Source organism: Nicotiana attenuata, unplaced genomic scaffold, assembly GCF_001879085.1.
Source record: "Nicotiana attenuata strain UT unplaced genomic scaffold, NIATTr2, whole genome shotgun sequence".
Taxonomy (NCBI): domain Eukaryota; kingdom Viridiplantae; phylum Streptophyta; class Magnoliopsida; order Solanales; family Solanaceae; genus Nicotiana; species Nicotiana attenuata.
In genome coordinates this window covers 206671-217023 of record NW_017671862.1, presented here as the reverse complement: position 1 = coordinate 217023, position 10353 = coordinate 206671, and the positions used below count along the sequence as shown (strand labels likewise).

General features: G+C 33.9%; 1 pseudogene; it reads left to right on the top strand.

The window, feature by feature from the left end:
* Positions 1-4634: 4634 nt before the first annotated feature.
* LOC109210605 lies at positions 4635-9987 on the top strand (annotated as a pseudogene).
* Positions 9988-10353: the final 366 nt, after the last annotated feature.

The window sequence follows — 10353 nt, the reverse complement described above, 5'->3', positions numbered from 1 at the left end:
CATGTCATGCTAGACATACAAGATATCGAAAACTGATTGCACATACCATTGACTTTATACTTTCAAGTGTTTGAACTACATGTTCAAAACTACATGTCTTTCATATGAGACCAATTCTATTTGAATTGTGTCTCTTCTATTTGGCCAATATTTTTGTGTCTGTATTTGACAGACTTAATATTCTCATCTATACTTAGCGCTTTCATAGATGTCGTCGACGAATATTTTATATTGGTTCCAACCTCCTTTTTTTTCTTCATAAAGACATAACATAGAGATCTCTTCATTCATATATTCAGGTACCTGAATCTCTCATGAGATTTTATGAAATGTTATGTCATGTGATCTTCTAGATCACTTGCCTCCTTTGTTATGATCATTTAGATCATTTGCTCATTTTCTTTATCAAGAAGTTTATTTGAAACCGATTTGTCTATACGCTTCAAGCGTACCATAGACGTTGTCCTTCTAGGACTTAATAAGAGCATTTGCAATGAGAATATAGTTACTTTCTTTGGACCAGCAAATGCGTCTGGCATGCTTTGCAATATATTGCAAATGAATTATCCTTTAATCAGCTTTAAGTTCATATTATCTTATTCGAGGATCAAGATGTACACATGATAATTCATTCCACGTAACTTTTTCTCAACTGTTTATCATGTCTCCCCCTCATGTTAGAAAAACTAACTTGTTTCCTCAACTTTGAGAATCCACCTTTGTGCGTTATGGTGTTAATCAAAATATACACCGCACATCAATAATAATAAGATGGAATTATTTGGTTCCTGACCCTGAACCACTTGTGAGGGGAGAATGTAATACACTTTCGTATATATATATCAAACTAATATAGATAACTTTGTTCTCATAAGCAATAGTTTAGCTATTAAGTGGAGGCACTCAATAAATCATCTTGCTAAACCAACTGACCAACTTATCAAGATGAACTTCTTGAATAGAAAATCTGGAAATTATGCTCGAAATTAAATTATCGAGCAAGTTACCTCGCAAAACACCATGTTGCGGGTTATTAATAAACGCACATGTAACCATCTCATAGATGCATCTTATGTTGTATACATGACAGGTGAATGGGCCTATATTCACCTTTGATATTTCCAGCATTCATGTGATTCAATCCCAATTTTAGTTGGTATATTAATTAATGAGAACAAGCAACATAAGAGAATTCGTAAAGAACTTTCTAGTTCTTTAATATTTACCCATGTGAATTCTCTTTTATTTTTGCACATCATATTTAAATTGATATGGGTAAACCAATTATGCCAACTGAATAAATTATCAATATTGATATACTTCAGATTTTCACCATGACGTGTGCAATTATCAATAAACTCCAAGTTTATTATGATATGGGTTTTTATATCAATAAACTTCTCTTTATTGTGGCATTCTTTTATTTGTGTAGTACAAACTGGAGAATAAAGCGGGTAGCTTTTCACATACATATTACCCCGCTACAAGTTATATTAATAGAAGATATTAAATCTTTCCTTTATTCATAGTCTCTATATAACCAACCGCTTTCGCGAATACTTTGAAAACTGAATAAGTTTCTTTGAGACTTACTACAACACAATACCTTATTGGTAATCAATTGTATTACTCTAAAATAGTATAATTGGCTCTTGCAGAGTTCTCAATTAATTTTGTACTACCACATATTCATCAACATCCATATGGTGAATATCTCTTTTGAAGAGAAAGTTATACCATTATGGTTATGGTAAAAATTATATGCAAGATATGTTTCTTGCATTAATGTTATTCTTTAATAATCACATTACCAAAATATTTTGGCGTGCAATAGGTACGTGACCAATGACCATTCATGCCATAATAATGACATTATTTTCTTATATAATCTCAAACCTCTTTCTAGAGGTGAGTGTGGTATATTCACTACCACTAGCACGTTCATATTCTTCTAATAAATGAAGATGTTGTCACATTCACATCATGAATGGACCATAATCATCTATATGTGCTTTATAAAATCTCATGTCAAATCGATGACAAATATTACTTTCACAGAGTGAAGGATTATTTTGAGAATCCTTATTATTCTCATTATCACAATGATGACGATTATAATTTCGTCTATTGCCACGTCCACATTCATTGATACCTTCACGGTAATAATTTTATTTTCTTTCAGACTTATTACATATTGCTACTACATTCTCTTAAGGGAATGAGAATGAAGCAAATTCAATGGGACGTGTTTCCACTTCTTGTGCTCACAATAATACATGAATTTGATCATGGCAAGACATAGTTTTACCACTTCGAGTGGTTATAACTTCTTACTAACTCCATTAGAGTTATAATCAAAATTTATTGTCTTTGCTTGTATTTAAAATCAAATTATAGAATGTCAAGAATTTAAAAGAGAAAAATAAAGTAAAATACTTAACTTAAATCCAGAATTTAATAATGAAGAAAGTTCATGGAGCGATTGACAATCATTATGCTCAATCACAAAGCTTCTACTCAATTGGTTAGAGTCTCGTGCTGATAACGTGTTATAAAACAATAAATGAAGAAGAAGAGTATTGCAGAGAAAAGTAGAGAAAGAATTCTTATTGATTTGGGATGAATTACGATGGAATAGATACCTCTATTTATAGGGAGAGGGTGACTTAACCACCAAGTAATAAACCCTATAATCTCTTTAAATATAGACATTCACCATAAATAAAATTTTATTTATAACACTACGACTATTAATGCTAAAAGCTATTATCAAAACACTCATTCTGATACATTATCCTACATCATGCATGATTATACTATGCCACCAACCTCTATATCTAACCAAAACACAGTAGACATCGAAATTTTAATGGATCAAGCTAAATCCTAAATTTAAGATATTACAAGACCTCTTGAAACTCTAGGAGTCTGTCAGTGTTGCTTGGAGGCTACTCTACCAAAACCCTAGGTCACTCCTATAAAAAGGGTTTCATAATCCTTTAAAAAATATCTCAAAAAAATGGAGATCATCTCGAAAATCCCATAAACTCACGGGATATTCACAAAGAGATCAAGAAGTGGCCGGATAATTCTTGATAATCAAATACTTCAAGAAGATCCACAACATACTTCATGGATATCAAATAAATCCATGAAAGCCCGCACCATCCTACGTTCGAGAAACACGCTATTCTAGCCCTCGAATCATGGAGATAATCAGGAGAGAAGAATCAAGGGGATAAATAGAATTGTACCCACGTCTTTTTATGAATAAAATTATGTTTTTTCATATTTATATTATGGTTGCAATTTATTTTTGTATCACATATGATTTGTTGCAAACAACAATAAAATGACCTTTTAAAATGTAGGAGTAACATATAGATAGTATTTTCATCCATACTAAAAGGCAATTGATTTGATTAGACGTAGACGGGCTTAGTGAAGAAGGAAGTAGGATTAGATACAGATCAACATTGATGAATTAGAGGATGCGACGTCATAATCACACTGAAACTCAATAAATTGGTCAAATGCTTCCTTTTCATGGCTTGTCCATTGTAGACCAGCTCATCGATTCATCTAGATGAGTCCCATCTTTATGTTTTCCAAATTCACATTACTATATGTAAGAAGCCAAAGTGTAGTATCTTTAGATATTAAAAACAATCATGAAACGCAACATTGGGTTGCATTTAAAAAAAGAAAAAGAAAGAAAAGAATACAATGCATTGCATATTTTGAACTTCTATGATGGATCAGAAGTCAATTATACGTGCTACATAGTACAAAATATGACAATTAGGTTAGTGTTACTATTATTTTGCAAGATAAAATGTGGCGATTCAAATTTAAATAATAGGATGAATATTGGAATAAGGTGCAGTAATTTGGGGCTTTTAAATTATTGCTAATGCAAGTTTCACTTTTTCTTAATTTTTTAAATAATATTGATGCTCAATTTTGTGATCCGTGTAGGCTCCTTGTAGGAAAATATCTTTTGTATATCGGATAATTACAAATGAAGATGTGGGGATGGTAAGATATTACAAATTCGATATATTGTTATTATTTAATCAAATTTAATATTCCAATTCGGGATTAAATATTTTCAAAAACATACTTAATATTTATTTCACAGAAAATAAAACTTTCACTTTTATTAGCTAGTATCACAAGAGATATTAATCCTCAACATGGCAATTAATTACTCATAGCAAACCTCAAGGTAGTAGATGGAGAATTATTCTTAGCAAAGTATTAAATAGGATTTTTTTAAAACATCTATTTATAGCAGTTTCCTGTGGCATTACTTTCTAATTTTAGAAAATAATAGCTTTTTTAATTTATTATGCTTTGAGAGTCAATACAATTAATATTCGTCCCTTTTCTTTAATACTACGATTAATAGCCTTAACTATAAACGGTTGTTATTTGTCGTAGAAAATTTCAAAACTTAATGTCTGAATAATTCAAGGGCTTACATAGTAAAATTCGTCGGTGGGGTCCAAATAGGTGTTGTTGTTGATGAGTAAATACGTGGCAGAACAGTGAAGTTATTGAATGTTCATATGAAGAGAGTGCATGATTATTTCGTGTTCAATAAAACTTTTGAGATTCATTAATACATTGGATTATCATCCACAATCAAATATATAAAAATCTTTCTTACGCTTTAAAGAAAGTGACTCCTCAACCTCTCTTGCCCGTTTCTCTTCAATTACAAATTATCTCTTTTTTCTTGAATTAAATTTTTGAGTAGTACTACTACTACCCAACTTGACAGAATTGGATAGATGCTCAAGATTTTTTCTTTTTCACTTATATTTCTAGCAGAACCAGCAGTCTGGTGAGCTTCCCACTTCCCAGGTTTGTTGATTACTCTTCTTTTTCTGGATTTTCTTAGTTTTTTCTTTTCATGTTTTGGTGCTTTTTTCTTGTGATATGATATGTAGTTGTCTCATAAAGGCATTATATTTGATAAGGAATTTGGTTCAAAGTTTCAATTTTTTCTTTCCTTGTGTAGAATATTTCTTGGCTTTTCTTTTGATGTTGAGCACTAAGAAGGGTCCTTATGCTTCCAAATGCTGCACTTAAACTTCCTTTTGCATAAAAAATTTTGAGTAGATTTTTCTTTTGATGAGGAAAAAAAATCTACTCAAAACTTTTTATGCAAAAGGAAGTTTATTTCTTGCAGCTGTTAATTTATACCCCTTGTTAATAGGAGTATATGTAGCTTAATATGATCCTCATACAAATGTTGAATTATATCATGACTTCAACTTCTCTAGTGGTTTTGGCTTAATTAGGAGTAGTAGTTAGTTAGGAAACCATTTTCTAGTTAGAATAGAAAAATATAGTATGTGACAATCTGCCCATTCAGTTTTACACAAACTATTCAAGAAGAGCTTGTGATAGTACTAATAATATAAAAGGAAAAAAAGAGAAAAAAAAATGGAAGTGGACAAAATTGTGTTGGGAACTTGGGTGTACTCAGCTTTTAGCGACTTAGCATTAGAGCCGTCAATATGGGCTTGGCCCGTTGGGCCAGCGGCCAGCCCAGCCCAGCCTGTGATTTAGCAGGGTTGAGCTAGAATTTTTGGAGCCCATTTAAAAACGAGGCTTTTAAGCCCGACCCGAGTAAGCCCGTGGCTCGCGAGGCTTGATTGAGGCTGGGCTGGGCCGGCCCGTGGGCCTAATAAAATATTTATTTAAAATATATAAAAATAAAAAGTATACTACCTCTAGAGATGGAAAGTCAATATTGGATCTTTACTAAGAGGAACCAAAACTTGATCTTGAGAAGTTTCAAGAGATGGATGTTGTCATGTATTGGAAGAACCATTCTAGAAAATATCTTGATCTTTCAATGATAGTGTGTGATGTACTTAGTATTCCTATTACCATTGAAGCATCGGAATCAATATTTAGCATTGGTGGCGTGTTCTTACAAAGTACAGAAGTTGCATTTATTATCAAAATGTCCAAACACTTATTACTATTCGAAATTGGCTACACAGCTTTTCCCAAACTCAAACTGGTAATATTTTTTTATGTGAATTTAAATATTATTAATTTTTAAAATTATTATTCTTAATATTTAACTAATTAATATTGCATATGAATTGTAGATGTAGATGCAATTGAAGATGTTAAGACAACCCTGTCACAAGTGGATTCAAATGTGTTTGATGAAGATGATGTGTTGGATATCTCATAAGCATCATGAACGTTCTCTTTAATAGTTTGTTTTAAGTTTTGACTTTTAGTGAATGAAATATAGTCTTATCTTTTACTTTTTTTTTTTTAGTGTTTATTGGATATATTGGAACAATATAAAAAGTTATTAAAAAGTTATTACGTGTTGTGAATTTTTTCTAATAAGATATTTTTAACTTTTGAATAATTATCTTTTTTAGGTCAGAACTTAAAGAAAAAATATAAAATTATATTTTTAAAAATGTCGGGCCGGCCCGTGGGAGCCCGTGGCCCACATAGGACTGGGGTGGACTGACTATTATAAGGCCCATCAAAATGGTGGGCTAGCCCAGCCCGTCAATTACTAAAGCCAATGTGGGCTGGGCTGGGCTAGCCTGGCCCGACCCATATTGACAGCTCTAATTGGCATACAACATCCTGAAATCTCTGGCTATAAAATTCCTTCCTAGTTGTACTTCATAATTTGATCTTCCTTCATTTGGTTGTGTCAAATGAAATCGACACATATTACCACTTGATGTAGCTGATGAATGTTCTTGAAAACTAAGATCGCCTGGCTAAGATTTGGGAAATCTAATGACTTTTTGAACCAGCCATAAGCCTGGAAATTATGTCACTTATGATCAAATTTATAGCCAGTTGTCATCCAAGTTTTAAGTTCTTAGGAGGTTCCAAGTGTTGCTAGCTGTCCAAGAGAACTCAAAACATAATACAACTAAACAATCAGTTTTTCCCCGAGTAAAGTGTGAACCATGAAAACATTGTACTATACTCGACTTGAGTTGTAGCATGAAATTTCTCCCGTACTTATAACATCTAGGGGATATGCACGGAATTGGATCTCCGTGACGATAAGTGCAGCATCATTTATATCAGTTAACATTCGGTCAAGTATTATTGGGTATTAAAATAGAGATAACCTTGTACATAATTGGCAATGTTACTCTAGAAGCAGGATGAGTCTGAATTGCAAGCTCGTGTATCTTACATCCTTATGCCAAAAAAGGAGTTGGATACCAGTCACATGGTCAATTAAACTGCAATTGTCATTTGTGTGTACTAACTTGTAGGTATTAGTTAGAGATAACCTTTCTGATATAATTGCATTAGTGAGCATAGGAAAGCTTCCTCTACTCTGAAGGGCATAACTGTTCGCTAATATACTGCTTTTAGAAATCAACAATGCTTGACCATAAAAGTCTTTTGCGTTTTGTGGCTGAGAAAAGATGCTAGGATGGTTATAATTTTGTGACTGCAAAGGCATAAAGATTATTGCACTGGATGGTAAAAAGCACAGAAGTCTACTTTTCTTTTGAAAAGGTAAAAAGAAAGTGCCAATACTGGAATTTCCATGGATCTGATGTGTAACATATGGTGTATCAGTTGTTTGACAAAACTATAGCTGTCAATCTTGTTTTGTATTGTATGATAAGGTATTATAAGATGAAGGACAGAACGAAAAAAGAAATTGAAATTTGTCAATAAACAACCATTCCTTATTGATAACCCGCCTAAAATATGGAATATACCGTTTTGGGAAAGATTAATGTGGTCAAGGTCAAGATATAATAGTATAAAAGTGGAAATTATGAGAAACGAGCCAAAAAAGCATTGAACTTAATATATTGGCCTTCTTATTATTAATGTCAACATTGTCACATAATGAGCCACCATGATGTTGCTCAAGAAAATCCAGAATCACTCAAATCATATATATATATATATATATATATATATATAAATATATATATATATATATAATAGGATAATGTCAGAATTGTAAGATACATATGAGATTCACACATTTATAGGCATTGCCATAAGATTCACAATGATGGGTGCTTGTATCGGACTATAGTGTGGGATAACTATTGTGTATGATAAGATTCCGACAACTATGGTTTTGCATTTTTAAGAACTAAGGTCATCGGAAAAGCATAGAAGAGAGTCAGTCACATGTTATTCTACTGTTTAGTATCAAGAGATATCTTTTCAAGAATATGAACATCGATTGGCGCAAGAAGAAAGAGGTAAGAAATCTAAAATTTTGTGGAACCAGACGTAGTTCCTGTTTCCAAAGTTGGACCTAAAGTAAAACCGGTGAAACTACATTATTCTAGATTCTGAAGAAGTGGCGTGGCTTCCCAGATTTACAGAACGTTCACAAAATCCTTCTTTAGTTGCTCTATCTTGAGTTTCTGCTAAGTTGCATCATCTACTTCTAATTGATAAGTGAAAAAAATAGAGCATTTTTTATATATGTAGTAGAAACATGAGGCAAAATTGTAAACTTCTATGTTGATTACTTCAATTGGAGGTGTATGTCACGTTAGAAATATGAGCCCAGATTTGAAACATCTATTATTTCAAGTGGGAGGTGTCTGTGACTTTGGACGTATGAGCTGGGATTTGCAACTTGAGGCATTGAGACACTTACTACTATTTCCTGGTCATTCTATAAGAACACATGCCTTTTGTTAATCTGCTTAATCTTCTTTTTCCGGTTTCCTTTCAGATGACCTGACAAATTATGGCTACATCAGTTGCATGTACTGAAAGCATGGGATCCTTAAGTAGTGATCTATTCTACGACATACTTAGGCGTCTTGATGGTGCAACTTTGGCTAGTGCTGCCTGTGCCTGTGAAGCCTTCTCCTCGATTTCCAAGGAAGAGAAGCTATGGGAAAATGTATGCTCTTCTATGTGGCCTTCAACCAACAGGGATGACGTCAAAAGTTTAATATCTTCTATTGGTGGATTTAAAAAATTCTATTCTGATTGCTTCCCTTATTGTGAACAAAGAAGTGCCTGAATTTCGATGGAACGAGTATCTCGAGTATCCTGAAGAATTGACTGAAGCTGAATACTATGGTGACATGGATGAATTTGAAATTGTTGCTCCATCAGATTTTGTCTCTATCGTGGATGTACGATACAAAGATAAAACAATATGCTCAAAAGTTCTTTGGGGCATTCCTAATGCAAACGGGTTTCCACGTTGGTTTTACAGCTGTCCATTTCGAATCGATCTTTTCACGTACTCGACTAGAGATGACGAACACGCGGGGGAAGTCACTCTATCAGCTTCAGACGGATTGCCTCCAATTACATGTATGGAGAAAGAGAAGAAAGATGGTAAGCTCTGGCAAGAGCTCCAGGACGGAATACGGCTCAGTTGGATTGTTGTGAATACAAAAATAAAGCAGGCTGCTAATCTCTCAAGCTGGAGTTCCCTTGGCGGGCAAAGACATTGGCCAACAGATAAGGATTTTGTGCTACGTTTCGGTTCAGTTCTTCCTGCTAAAGACATTCTTCCTTGTCAAGCTGTGGAGTGTATCCTCCTCATGAAATTCAGAGTGATCTATACAGAAGAGGGAGGTGTCGCGACTACTCTCAAACTGACAGAAGTAAGCATGCAATTGGGAGATATGGAAGGTGCTCATGTAGATGGTAGAAACAGTTTGCTTGTTCTCAAGGAAGCATTGAGCTGCAATCGGAGCACGAATTATAACGAGGTGCTCAAATCATGTCAACTGTACTCACAAGTGAGCTAAGGGAGGAAAAGATGAGAAATGAAAGCAGGTTAGACAGGCTTTGTATATTAGGAGGTATTATGACCTGCATCACGGTTTGTTTCTATTTGTGGTGACATGAGTGTTTATGTTTTTTTTTTATTTCAATGTTATGTGTAAATTTTTGGTCATCTTGACAGTTCTCTCCTCTCTGATGTTGATGTAATGCAATTTTGACCAGCATATTGACATGTTATTCTTGCGTATGTGTCGTGCTAATCTTCTGTGTATCGTTCCAATTCAGTTCATTGGATGTCGCCGAAGGGACTAATTGTCACAGCTTATGTTGGCATGAAACTAGCAGGCTGAGCTGAGGAATCTTTTAGGTGATGATCTTTGTTTAAATAAACTTGCTATGTCCTGGCGCATATTTTGATCAGTAGTTTCGTTTTAAGCGAGAGCTTTCTGCTCACTTATGTTAGAATCAGAGGGCAAAAGCCATATCGTTTTGTAAGTTCCTGAAAAGATAGTCCGATGCACAAACCATCCTGTATTCACGGGTTGGGGAAGGGTCGGCACCCCAAGGGGTGTGTTGTAGACAGCCTACCATAAGGGTTTGGAA